The sequence below is a fragment of the Rhinoderma darwinii genome, chromosome 2 (assembly GCF_050947455.1).
Source record: "Rhinoderma darwinii isolate aRhiDar2 chromosome 2, aRhiDar2.hap1, whole genome shotgun sequence".
In the NCBI taxonomy this organism is placed as follows: Eukaryota; Metazoa; Chordata; class Amphibia; order Anura; family Rhinodermatidae; genus Rhinoderma; species Rhinoderma darwinii.
In genome coordinates, this window is record NC_134688.1 from 317,284,884 (window position 1) to 317,297,721 (window position 12,838).

Genomic DNA, 12,838 nt, shown 5'->3' on the forward strand with positions numbered 1-12,838 from the left:
CAACTTTAGCTTGAGACTGTGGGTTCCGAAGATACGGAATTCTGGATTTCTGGTGCTGGAGTTTGAGGCGCGTTGCTAAAAGTTTCCCTGCCTTATTATTTTGGGAATAGTATTTCGCTTTGGTTTTTCTGAGGGATTTTTCATATTCTGACAATAGACACAGTCTGAGACGTTGTCTTAGAAGGAGGAGCTGAGACGCTTGGTCATCTGAGGGAGCAACTTTGTTTTTTGCATCTAAGCATCGGATTTCCTCCGTCAGGCCCAAGACTTCCGCTACCTTTTGTTTCTTAACCATATGACCCAGTCTGATAAAGGTGCCTCTAATGTAGGCCTTATGAGCGTTCCATAGGGCTGCAATTCCGATATCTGCTGTGTCATTAATAGCAAAATATTCCGTCAGATCAGTCCCTATGGTTTTTCTATGTGTGGGATGGGAGAGGAGAAATGGACTGGCTCTCCACAGGTATGTAGGCGGGGCATTGTGTGTTTCTTTGAGAGTCAGGGTGAGAGGAGCGTGATCCGACCAGCATACGTCGCCAATAGACGTGGATTCCGCTAGGAAAACAGATTCTTTGTCTACTAGAAACATGTCTATTCTGGCATAACTATTGTGTACCTGAGAATGATGAGTGAAGTCCCTCTCCGTGCTGTGTTGCATGCGCCAAATGTCATATATTTCTTCCTTCCAGAACAAATCACCTATGACGACATGTGAACATCGAGATTGCGAGGTGGAGTCCAACTCCGCATCCATTACAGCGTTGAAGTCCCCACACAAGATCAGTCTACCCTGTTTGTGCTTAGAAATTAGGCGTGTCATCTTGTGTAAGAACTTCAATTGGTGACGATTAGGGGCGTATATTGTAACTATCGTGTATTGGACATTGTTAATAGAGCACCTTAGGATAATATATCGGCCATTGGGGTCAGTGAGTAGATCAGACAATTGGAAAGCGACCGTATTTTTCACAGCCAACAACAGTGATGGGATTGAAAAACATGGGGAAATGCAGGATGTTTCAGGCGAACGGCATCCTTTTCTAATAAATGCGTCTCTTGCACGCAAAGGACGTCACAGGAGGTTTTAAGGGCTTCTTTCCAGATAGTAGAGCGTTTATATGGGTTGTTCAAGCCATTGACGTTAATGGAAGCAAATTTAAGCGCCATGACTATATAGGGTGTGCTGTTGCTTGCGGACACATGAAATTAACCGTGTATCGAGATGGATGAGCAGAAGTGCATACCAATGCATTACAGATATCATCAAGAAGAAGGCATTATAGAAAAACATATAGCTACCTCGGCCGATCTGCAGATATATGTGGCAAAACAGGACAGACAAAAACAAAAGAGAAATATACATTAAAGAAAGTGCGTCTGAACACCGGCTGTGTTCAGGACAATACTGGGGGAAAACAGTCATCTTGAAAACCGGTACAGTGAGCTGCACTGCATCCTAGTAAGCGAACCACCTCAGCGTCGTGGACGATTGCGTGACTGGACCATTTGCCATTCCTGTGCAACAGGAGGCGGAACAGCTTTCGGATTATTCTCCATCAATGTGACCCGAATATTCCACAGCAGAAGGAGAGAAATGCCATCTTGTACGGATCTAATGATGTGTAAGGAGTCGTTCTTGTGGACGAGCAAGCGCACAGGAAATCCCCATCTGTAGAGAATTTTATTATCTCGGAGTGCAGAAGTGATTGGCGCGAATTGCCTCCGAAGTTGCAACGTGGCCGCTGAAAGGTCTGCATATACGGAGATCATCCGGAATTGCGCGGGGAACGCTTCCTTCTTCCTAGATGCAGACATGAAAGAGTCCTTAATGTGGTAGAAGTGAAAGCGGGCTAGCACGTCCCGCGGTATATTATCGGACAGGTGTTTTGGCTTTGGAAGCCTATGTGCTCTATCAATGATAAGGTCCCTGGGGGAGCAGTCGGGTAGAAGAGCTTTTATGAAATCCTGTATATAAAGGGTTAAATCTTTGGTAGCAATGTCCTCCGGAACCCCTCTGAATTTCACATTATTCCGGCGTGATCTGTCCTCCAAATCAGCTACCTTAGCTTGTAAATGAGAGAGGTCTGTCTCAAGATCATAATGGGCATCTATGAGCTCGTTATGGGATGTAGTGAGCACCCCCATTTTCGATTCCACATGCTGAACTCTGTCCTCTACTGCTTGAAGTGAGTCAGCTAAGGGTTTAAGCAGCTGGGCAAACCCAGAATGTATGGATTGCTGTAGGGCCTGCAACATGTGTTTGAGCGTTTGCTCAGTAATGGGGTCGGTGGAGGAGGGTGCATTGGCAAGCATGTCTCCCTGTGTCAGAGGGTCAGGAGTTACATCGTTATTATGTCCTACCTGGTCCTTGCCGCAGAGAGGAGGAGATGGGGCCCATGTTACAGGGCGTCTGGAGCTACAAGGAGAGGAGGGCTGTGATGAGGTGCCTCGTGTCGCTGTGCCAAGATGGCGGCCCCTGAGGTCCGGGACAGAGATGTCCGCCTGTGTGAGCTGCGTCGGTTTCTGCGGGCTTGTTGCTCCCGTCGGTGGCAGAGCAGGGACCGAGCTGCTGCGTCTAGGAGGAGCAGAGGTGATGGAGGATGGTGAGCCCGGGTCGGACGTCAGGGATCCTGCGCGCGGGCTTGCTCCGGCGCCATCTTGTTCTGCTGAGCGGTTATGAGGTAAGTAAAAGTCCGGGATTTTGGCCGGTTTGGCCGCCGCTTTGTGCTTCCTGGGCATCTTGGCGGTAGTGGGATATGTTCCTGGTCACAAGCGGTCGTCAGCAGGGAGTTTTGCGGTGGAACGGCGGTGATATGTCGCTGTGAGCCGCTATGCAGTGAGGAGCCGAGCTCTCAAGCAGCCATTCACTCCGGCAGCCAAGCCACGCCCCCTCCCCTTATCCTTTTTCAATAAAGCACATAAGTTGGTAAGTGCGTATATTTGGCAGAAGAATAGGCCGCGAATAGCGGCTCGGTTATTGAACAAAGGGAAAAAACATGGTGGCTTGAGTTTACCCAATATTCAACATTATTATCTATCCACCCAGATATCCCAATTGAAGTATTGGTGGGAGGGAGACACTTCCAAACATTGGGTGCACATTGAAACATCAGTACACAATTTAAAAGCTCTTCTAATAGTAAAATTACATTCTAAACCTCTAAATTCATCCCTGCCATATTTTATATCTACCTCCTTACAGAATTGGGTAAAGTTCCACTCCTTGTGTAGTACCTCTTCATTCTCTATACTCTCCAGTTCACCGTTAGACGTTCTAGAGTTCCTTATACCTGACTTGGACCTTCTGTCCTGGAAGATAAGGGGTCTGACACAGATGATATCTCTCATGGAGCATAACCAATTGGTACAATTTAGCTTCTTACATACTAAGTTTGGTATCCCGAACACCGAATTTTATAAATTTCTTAGAATCAGGCATCTTTTGCAATTCGATTGCCCGTTTGAGGTTACAGCTAACGCTGATATATTCCGATTACGGTCTCAACCTGGGACGCATTTTAAAGGACTGCGGCCTATATATGATCTTTTGGGATCTAAGAACACATTTGAAAAATCTTCCCCTTTCTTGGCATGGGAGAGGGAACTTACGAGTGTATATTCTACACAAGTGTGGACTTATGCACTTACTTTTGTAGTGAAACATCTGAAATGTACTCTTCATTATGAGTCAGTGATGAAGACAATGCTCCGATGGTATTATACTCCAGATAAGCTTCAACCATATATCCGAATGCCTCTCACTACTGTTGGAGAAACTGCGGGGGTAGGGGGACTCTGTTACATATTTTATGGACCTGTCCGCTACTCAAAAATCTTTGGAATGCCTCATTTCTTTTATTGTCGGGCATTATAGGGACTACATTTGTTCCTTCCCCAACGCTAGCACTGCTCTTTCTAAACATTAAAGATATTCCTAGGGAATTCAGGGTAATAGCAGCACATTTATTTATCGCAACCAAATTAGTAATAACCAGATATTGGAAAAGTCAGACAAAACCCCCAAATAACAGAAATCATTGCACATGTCAACAGTACATGCTCGCATGAAAAAATGATGGCACATAAGGGCCATTCAATCCCTAAGTACGAGATAGAATGGGGTCCATGGTTGAGTAGCGTTAATAACTTTATTTCTAAGAGGGGAATTCTGCATAGGGTCCGAGGTGCATTCACTCGCTATGATACAGAAGGAGAGATCTTGTATTATTTCATTTGTATTGTATTATTTCTGTTGTATTGTATTTGTATGATAATGCTGGTATTTCACATTATATGCATTGGAATGCAAAATGTCTGTTATTTTATGTGTTGGAAAAATTTAAATAAAAACTTATTGAGTTAAAAAAAAAAGCGGTGTAAGGGCTTGTTTTTTGCGGGACGGGCTGTAGTTTTTATTGGTACTATTTTCAGGTACATGCAACTTTTTGATCACTTTTCATTCTATATTTTGGGAGGGGTGGTGACAAAAAAATAGTGATTCTGGCATTGTTTTTAGTTTATTTTTTTTGTGGCGTTCACCGTGCGGTAAAAATAACATTATCGTTTTATAGATTGGGTCGTTATGAACGCGGTGATACCAAATATGTGTACTGTTTTTTAACGGTTTCATTTTTTTCCTATAATAAGAGACTTATATTAACTTTTTTTTTTACTTCTTCTTTACTTTTTACACTTTCTTTTTTTACCTGCAGCTCTGATCGCTGCTAGAATACATTACACTACCTTTGTAGTGTAACGTATTCCAACTGTCAGTGTGACGTCACAGTCACTCTGACAGTTAGTCTACGAGGACCAGCCAGACGCTGATCCTCATAGGCTTGCATACATGGCAGACCCGGGGGCCGTTGTCTGGCCCCCGGGTGCCATCACAAGCATCAGCAGCCCCCACAATTGCATGGGGGCTGCTGATGTGCTACAAACCCTGTACATGCGGAGATCGCAATAGAGCCCCGCATGTAACGGGTTATTTGACGAAATCAGCGGCAATGATCCGCTGATCGGCAACTAGTGGAGTGTCAGCTGTCAGGGACAGCTGACCTTCCGGTTCTCGATGCACACTGTCGCCGACACTGTCACAGACACTGTCATAGACAGTGTGGATCGCGAATGGCAGTGACGTCCTGTCACTCTGACAGGAAGTCTATCAGGAGGTTGATCCTGATAGGCTTCCGTACATGGCAGAGACGGAGGCCATTACTTGGCCTCCGATCGCCATGCTAGCCATCTGCAAATTCATCGTGAGGTCTGCCGATGAGCTAGAAACCCCTGAATGCGGTGATTGCAATCGATCACCGCAATCAAGGTGTTAATTGCCGAAATCAGCGGAAATAAGCCGCTGATCGGCATACAGTGTGTAGCGTCCATGGCCGCGGGCCGTCGGGTTCACTCACCTCCCGACGCCCGCAGCCATGGATCTGTGAGCGCTGGTCCCCGGCTTTGGTGGCTACATTCTGGCAGGGACTGTCTTCAGGGATCAAGGACGAGCTGGCTGCTCGTGATCTGCCATCTACCCTGGACGATCTTATCCTACTCGCCTCCCGTGTCGACATGAGGATCCGGGAACGTTCCCAAGAGGTTCTCCGGGGGAGAGAACTCCCCAGGCTGGATTCTGCTGTCCCGCAATCCCCCTCAGTCATCCCACCAGTGGAAACGATGCAGGGCAATTATGTAATAATTGTCCACCCAGCAGAAACAACGGAGAGACCCCATTGCCTAGGATTGGTTGGAGAAACGACCCTAGGTGGAACGGAGCCTAACAGAGCATTCGCTTCCAAATTGACTATTCCTGTGACCCTGGTATCCGGCGAGAGGACGCATCAAGTTTTTGCCTATCTTGACTCTGGCTCTGCTGCAAACTTCATCCAGAAAGAGCTGGTGGATCATCTTCAGTTGCCCACAGTTCCCCTGGAGACATATTTGGCTGTTGCCTCATTTAATGGACTGCCTCTGCCTGATCCCATTATCTCTAAAACCAAGCCGTTGAAGCTCCAGGTTGGAGTACTTCATTCTGAATATATTTCTTTCCTTGTTTTGCCCAAGGCCATCAATCCTGTTCTGCTGGGCCTGCCTTGGCTTCAACTACATGCCCCAGTCCTGGACTGGAATTCTGGAGAGGTTCTCCAATGGGGCTCCAAGTGCCATGGTCGTTGTCTGTTGCAGATCCATCCTGTCAAGCCTCCTCTGCCTCAGTTGTTGGCGGGATTGCCTTCCCAATTTGCTCAGTATGCAGATGTTTTCAGCAAAAGGGAGGCTGAGACGCTACCTCCACATCGGACTTATGACTGCCCCATTGAACTGGTTCCTAATGCCTCTCTCCTCCGTGGTCGAGTATATCCTCTCTCCTTGCCTGAGTCTCTATCCATGTCGGCCTATATCAAGGAGAATCTGGAGAGGGGTTTCATATGAAAGTCTTCCTCCCCGGCCGGGGCTGGATTCTTCTTCGTTAAAAATAAAGACGGATCCCTTCGACCCTGCATTGACTACCGTGGTCTCAACCAGATCACGGTCAAGAATAAATACCCGTTGCCACTTATATCTGAGTGATTTAATCGCATACGAGGAGCCAAATTTTTTTCTAAACAAGACCTGCTGGGGGCTTATAACCTAGTCAGGATTCGCCGGGGAGATGAATGGAAGACGGCATTTAACACCCGGGACGGGCACTACGAATACCTAGTGATGCCCTTCGGACTGTGTAACGCTCCCGCAGTGTTGCAGGAGTTCGTTAATGATATCTTCCGAGATCTCCTCTATGTCTGTGTTGTTGTTTATCTCGATGATATTTTGATTTTCTCCCCAGATCCAATGACTCATTGGAGGCATATCCATCAGGAGAAGTTCTCTGCCCTCCCTGGGCTACATCATCTCGGATCAAGGACTCAAGATGGATCCTGAGAAAGTGAAAGCTGTCCTGGAGTGGCCACGTCCTCAAGGCTTAAGGGCCATACAGCGGTTCCTGGGATTCGCCAATTTCTACCGGCAGTTTATTCCTAACTTCTCTTCTCTGACGGCTCCCATCTCGACCCTTACCAAGAAGGGTGTGAACGCCAAGGTGTGGACTCCAGAGGCAGAGTCCGCATTTATTAGCCTCAAGAAAGCCTTCACTTCAGCTTCGATCCTCCATCATCCTGACGTATCTCGGGAGTTCTCACTGGAAGTGGACGCTTTCTCTGTTGGTACAGGTGCACTTCTGTTCCAGAGGAGCTCCAAAGGAAAGGCTGTAGTATGTGGCTACTACTTAAGACTTTTTTCTTCTGTTGAGCGCAATTACTCTATTGGAGATTGGGAGCTGCTGGCCATCAAATTGGCTCTGGAGGAGTGGAGACATCTTCTAGAGGGTGCTGCTCACCCCATCCTGATTTTCACCGACCACAAAAAACCTTACCTACCTTCAGTCTGCACAACGACTGAATCCCCGTCAAGCCAGGTGGTCACTCAATGTCCGGAGGAATCCGCCACGTCTGGCGCAACCTGCGGCACCTGTGTCATCCACCACGTTTGGCGTTATCTGCTGCACCCATCTCCATCAGTGCCAGTGCTGCGGCCACTGTCTGGACTATCCAGGTAACCTTGCGTGGGACATTGTATTACTGGGGTTGCCTGTTGTTTGGCCAGCTGCCTCCCCGCTACGGCGGTACGGCCTAGTGGGTCCACTAACCCACTTCGTGACAAGCATGCAGATTGTCTGTACCCAGGTGCATAACTTTACATTTATCTACATTAAACTTCATTTGCCAAGTGGATGCCCAAACACGTAGTGTGTCCAGATCAGCTTGCAATCTACAAACATCTTCCATGGACTGAATAATACTAAATAGCTTGGTGTCATCTGCAAAAATAGAAATAGTGCTATTAATCCCATCCTCTATATCATTAATAAATAAGTTGAATAATAGTGGTCCCAGCATGGAACCCTGGGGCACACCACTTATAGCCGGGGACCATTCATAGTAGGAATCATTTACCACAACTCTCTGGATACGGTCCTTGAGCCAATTACAATTACAAACTATACTATAATCCTTAATTTACCCATTAGACGTCTATGAGGGACAGTGTCAAATGCCTTTGCAAAGTCCAAAAACACTATATCCACAGCGGCCCCTTTGTCTAGGCTTCTGCTCACCTCTTCATAAAAAACAAATCAGGTTGGTTTGACAACTTCTGTCCTTAGTAAACCCGTGCTGGCTGTCACTTATAATACTATTTTTTTGTCACATAATCCTGTATATAGTCCCTCAATAGCCCCTCAAACATTGGATGTTAAGCTTACTGGTCTATAATTACCCGGGGAAGACCTAGAGCCCTTTTTGAAAATAGGCACCGCATTTGCCCTGCGCCAGTCCCTTGGCACTATACCAGTCACTAGAGAATCTCTAAATATTATGAAGAGGGGGACAGAAATAACTGAAAAAAGCGCTTTAAGAACTCTAGGTTGTAACCCATCTTGTCTCTGGGACTTGTGTACATTTATTTTATTTAACTTAGCTTGGACCATATCTACATTCAGCCAATTCAGTATATCAACTGATAACAGCACTGGCACCGGCTACTTCAGCTGCTCTTTCTTCTGTTGTATATACAGAGCTAAGGAACCCATTTAGTAACTCTGGCTTCTCTTGAACCCCAGTGACCGATTCCGCATTACCACTATTTAGGGGTCCTACATGTTCAGACCTTGGCTTTTTAGCATTTACATACTTGAAGAATTGTTTGGAATTTGTTTTACGATCATTGGCCACCTACCTTTCATTTTGTGTTTTTGGTGATTTTATTACCTTTTTACAGATTTTATTAAGCACTTTATAATTTACAAAGGCTACAGCTGTACCTTCAGATTTGTATTTTTCAAATTCCCTTTTTTTGTCATATATTGCCCTTTTTTATATAGCCATGTGGGGTTTAATTTTAGTCGTTTATACTTGTTACCTATAGGAATAAATTTTGCACTATAATTTCCCAAAGTAGATTTAAAAATCTCCCATTTATCATTTGTACCATTATTTAACATTAGTTCTTCCCAGTCTACAGTGGAGGAAATAAGTATTTGATCCCTTGCTGATTTTGTAAGTTTGCCCACTGTCAAAATCATGAGCAGTCTAGAATTTTTAGGCTAGGTTAATTTTACCAGTGAGAGATAGATTATATAAAAAAAATAAAAAAAAATAACATTGTCAAAATTATAGATATTTATTTGCATTGTGCACAGAGAAATAAGTATTTGATCCCCTACCAACCATTAACCCCTTCCCGACATTTGACGTACATGTACGTCATGGAAAGCATTGTCTTCCCGCAAAATGCCGTACATGTACGTCAAATGTTTGGCACCGGCTCAGAAACTGAGTCGGTGCCATCATCACCGGATCTCAGCTGTATCTTACAGCTGACATCCGACTGTAACGGCGGGGACCGAAATTAGCTTCGATCCCCGCCATTAACCCCTTAAGTGCAGCTCTCAAACGCGATCGCTGCACTTAAGGTGTTTGCAGCTCATCGGAGCCCCAGCAATGAAATTGCCGGGGTTCCGGTGGCTGCAATGGCAACCGGAGGCCTAATACTGGCCTCCCGGTCTGCCTAGCACCGAAGCCGGTCAAGATCCGCCCGGCGGCGGAGCCTGATCGGCTTCCGTAGCTGCCGGCAAGATGGCGCCGGGTCAGGAGCTGATCCGGCGTCATCAGCGGTGGATGTCAGCTGTACTGTACAGCTGACATCCACCTGTAACGGCAGGAACCGGAGCTAGCTCCGATCCCTGCCATTAACCCCTTCGATGCAGCAATCGAAAGCGATTGCTGCATCGTAGCGGTTACTAGCAGATCGCCAGCCCTGACAGGCAATCGGGACTGGCGACTGCTGTTATGGCAACAGGAGACACAATGGTCTCCTGCTCTGCCATTACGGAAGCCTATTAGGCCCCGCCGGGAGGCGAAGCCTAATCGGCTTGCTGTCAGTGAATGACTGACAGATCTAATACATTGCATTACATAGGTAGTGCAATGTATTAGAAAAAAAAAAATCTGACCGTTGGACCTTCAAGTCCCCTAGTGGGACTTGAAGAAAAGTGTAAAAAAAGTATAAAAAAGTGTAAAAAAAAGTGCAAAAAATAAAAGTTTGAAAACAATAAAAGTTTCAAGTAATCAAATAAAACACAATCCCCCTTTTACTCTTATCAAGTCCTTTATTATTGAGAAATAATAATAAACCATATGTATTTGGTATCGCCACGACCGTAACGACCTGAGGTATCAAAATATTGTATTATTTATTGCACGTGGTGAACAGCGTAAAAAAAACCGTAAAAAACGTTACCAGAGTTTCTGTTTTTCAGTCACTTTGCCCTACAAATATTAGAATAAAAAGTGATCAAAAAGTCGCACGTATCCAAAAATGGTACCTATAAAAACTATAGCTCGTCCCGCAAAAAACAAGCCCTCATACACCTCCGTCGACAAAAAAATTAAAACATTATGGTTCTCACAACTTTGCGACAGAAAAAAAATACATTCTTTTTACAAAAGTAATTTTATTGTGAAAAAAGTTGTAAAACATAAAAAAATGCTATAAATTAGGTATCGCCGGAATCGTACTGACCCACAGAATAAAGTTAACATGTCGTTTATAACGCATGGTGAACGCTGTATAAAAAAAACGAAAAAAGCTGTGCCAGAATTGCGTTTTTTTGTTTACCTGGCATCCCAAAAAATAGGATAAAAGGTGATCAAAAAGTCACATGTACCCCAAAATGGTACCAATAATAACTACAGCTCATCCCGCAACAAACCAGCCCTCATACCGCTACGTCTATGAAAAATAAAATTAGTTATGGCTCCAATAAGTCAGGAAATAAAAAAATATGCAGTTGTGCCCGAGGGGAACATTTCTTCTGTTTGAAGAGGCGATTTATCAAGGACCTAAAATTAGGGAACCAGGAAAGGGAGGGCCCAAACATATCCGCTGGAAGCGACGGTGCCCGTATTATACCAGGACAACACTTCCTAGCAAAATTCCCCAAACTACAAAGGTACCGAGTGTGGACCAAAAGGGGGATAAGAAATTACACCATTTATCAGTGCGACACTGGCCTGTGCGGAAAGGATTGCTTCACAGCGTAACACACATCTATGGATTATTAATTTTTTTTCATACCACCCGACTATGCCCCTTATATACTCCGCCCCGCTTACATGTACCCCCACATTATAAAACACCAGCAATACTCAAAAAATTTAGTACCAAGCAAAATCCGCTCTCCAAAAGCCAAATGGTGCTCCCTCGGCTCTGAACCCTACAGCGTGCCCAAACAGCAGTTTCCTTCAACATATATGGCATCGTCATACCCGGGAGAACCCTTTTAACAATTTTTGGGGTGTGTGTCTCCAGTGTCATAAGCTTGGCATGACATATTTGCCACTGAATGGCATATCTAGGGAAAAATATAAATTTTTAATTTGCACCATCCGCAGTGCATTCATTTATGGAAAAGACCTGTGGGGTGAAAATGCTCACTACACCTCTTAATAAATGCCTTGAGGGGTGCAGTTTCCATAATGGGGTCACTTCTCAGGGGTTTCTTTTTATTATTTCACATCTGAGCCTCTGCAGTTGTGAACCAATACTTTGTAAATCGCCAAATTAGGCCTCCACTCCGCATGGTACTCTTCACTCCTGAGCCCTGTCATATGTCCAGGCAAAAGATTAGGGCCACATGTAGGGTGTTTCTAAAACCGGGAAACACTGCATAATAATTAGAGGGCTGTCTTGTTATGGTGGCACAAGCCGGGCACCACATATTGGCATATCTATGGAAGAAAATCCCATTTTCACTCTGCAACATCGAGTGAACACTAATTTCTACAAAACACCTGCAGGGTTAAAATGCTTACTACACCCCTTGGTAAATGCATTGAGGGGTGTCGTTTCCAAAATGGGGTCACTTCTGGGGGGTTTCCACTGTTTTGGGCCCACAGGCGCCCAGAAACCAATCCAGCAACATCTGCACTCCAAATGGCGGTCCTTTCCTTCTGAGCCCTGCCGTTTGCCCAAACAGCAGTTTATGACCACATATGGGGTATTGCCGTACTCGGGAGAAATTGCTTTACAAATTTTGGGTTCTTTTTTTCCTTTATTTGTTGAGAAAATGAAAAAATTTGCGCTAAAGCTACGTCTTATTGAAGAAAAAGGACTGTTTTTATTTTCACTGCCTAATTCTAATAAATTCTATGAAACGTCTGTGGGGTCAAAATGCTTACTACACCCCTAGATGAATTCCTCAAGAGGTGTAGTTTCCTAAATGGAGTCCCTTTTTGGGCGTTTTCATTGTTTTGTCCCCTCAGGGGCTTTGCAAATGTGACATGGCCTCCGCAAACCATTCCTGCTAAATGTGATCTCAAAAAGCCAAATAGTGCTGTTTCCCTTCTAAGCCCTGCCGTGTGTCCAAACAGCCGTTTATTACCACATGTGGGGTATTGTTTTACTCGGGAGAAATTGCTTTACAAATTTTGTGGTGCTTTTTCTCCTTCAGTCCTTCTGGAAATGAGAAAAAATTAGCTAAACCTAGATTTTTTTTGAAAAAATGTAGATTATTATTTTCAGGGCCTACTTCCAATATTTTCTGCAAAAAAACTGTGGGGTCAAATCGCTCACTATACCCCTAGATAATTTCCTCAATGGGTGTAGTCTCCAAAATGGGGTCACTTGTGGGGGGTTTCCACTGTTTTGTCCCCTCAGGGGCTTCGTAAATGTGACATGGCCTCCGCAAACCATTCCTGCTAAATGTGAACTCCAAAAGCCAAATGGCGCTCTTTCCCTTCTAAGCCCT